Raw genomic sequence first — 1,622 nt, forward strand, 5'->3', positions numbered from 1 at the left:
GCCTCTCCCTCCAGCCACAGTGAGCTTTCAGGGAAACTGACACCGAGGAGCCTACCCTCGGGCGTCAGGCTCCAACTGGGCTGCAGTGCAGCCTTTCTGAGCCTCGGTTTTGGCATCTATGAAATGGGACAGCGACTTCCTGTCCTGGGACCAGCCAGGAAGACCCACTGGGATGAGAAAGGCCCACACTGGGCAGGGGTGTCCCACCCGACACCCAGAGACCGCACCCTGGGGAGGGCGGCCAGGGAAACCGCCTCCTCCCAGGAGCCACAGCTGCCAGAATAAGCGGACAGGAAGGCTTTTCAAACGAAAGGTGGCTCCGCGCTCTGAACAGGAAATGCGAGCGGAGTGATGAGGTGGAGGAGCCGCTCTGCGTGGCCAGGACTGACGGTCTGAGGGACAGCGATGTCGGGGCCACGGGGCCGGGAGCGGGAGACCAGGCACACTTAGCTCTGCCACGGGGTGGAACTGGAGCGACATGAGGGAGGACACGCGGTGACAACTCTCAAAGCCACAAAGGCACAGGCTGTCGGATCTAGTGGGTTCATTTCCAGAACCTTTTGCTCAGACACCCAGGCATGACGTCCACACCGGGCGCCTGTAGCAGCACCATGTGCACTGACAGTGATGGCGGCACGGAGACCCGGATGTACATCAGGAGACACGCGAACGCTGTGGAAACGGAGCCCCAGGCAGGCGATGCCAGGGAGACTGCCCTCCTGCGGACCCAGCGCCAACGACAGGTGTCGCCCACTGCACCAGCTGCCCGGCCACCGGAGGAGGCAGGGACCAGCCACAGCTCCACTTTGCAGATGTGCAAACTGAGACTCAGAACAGCTGGCTGCAGAAACCGGTTTGGCTCAGTGGATAGAGCGTCGGCCTGCGGACTGAGGGGTCCCGGGTTCGATTCCGGTCAAGGGCATGTGCCTGGGTTGCGGGCACATCCCCGGTGAGAGATGTGCAGGAGGCGGCTGATCGATGTTTCTCTCTCATCGATGTTTCCAGCTCTCTATCTCTCTCCTTTCCTCTCTGTAAAAAATCAATAAAAAATATATTAAAAAAAAAAAAAGAACAGCTGGCTAATGCGCCCAGGGTCACACAGCAGGTCAGACCGAGCACAGAGCTCCCACACGACTATCCCCCAGGTGTGCTGCTAACGTAAAAGAAAAAGCCAGGCTGCAGGGCAATACATTCAGGTTGGTCACAGGTAATGGGTTGAACAATGGCCTCCAGAAAAGAGGTTTCCACCCAGACCCCGGGAGTGTGGCCTGTGCAGGCGTAACTAATACAATTACCCTGGGTGAGGATGGGCCTTAACTCCAATGACAAGTGTCCAAAGAAGAGGAGGGGAGGAAAGCCACCAGGATCCCAGCAGCCCCGGAAGCTGGGAGAGAGGAGAGCCGGTGGGAGGTGGCCCCTGCCGACACCATGACCTTGGCCTCTGGTCTCCAGGGCTGTGTGCTTAAGCCTCTAGCTGTGGTGCTGACTTGGCGGCCACAGGAAACCAACACAGGGGCCGCCTCTGCCCAACCTCCCCCGCCTCAGCTCCCTGGGCCCGCTGACTGCCGCCCGCTCCTAGCACACATCAGCCCATCTCCTGGGCGCCCATTTCCCCGATGAGG

At 60.0% G+C, this 1,622-nt stretch overlaps 1 pseudogene; it reads left to right on the forward strand.

Annotated features, from left to right (window-relative positions):
• The first annotated feature begins 578 nt into the window (after positions 1 to 578).
• Positions 579 to 1,622, forward strand: part of LOC107184711 — a 17,305-nt pseudogene continuing 16,261 nt past the window's right edge.

The sequence above is a fragment of the Myotis davidii genome, unplaced genomic scaffold, assembly GCF_000327345.1.
Source record: "Myotis davidii unplaced genomic scaffold, ASM32734v1 scaffold207, whole genome shotgun sequence".
NCBI classification, from domain to species: Eukaryota; Metazoa; Chordata; class Mammalia; order Chiroptera; family Vespertilionidae; genus Myotis; species Myotis davidii.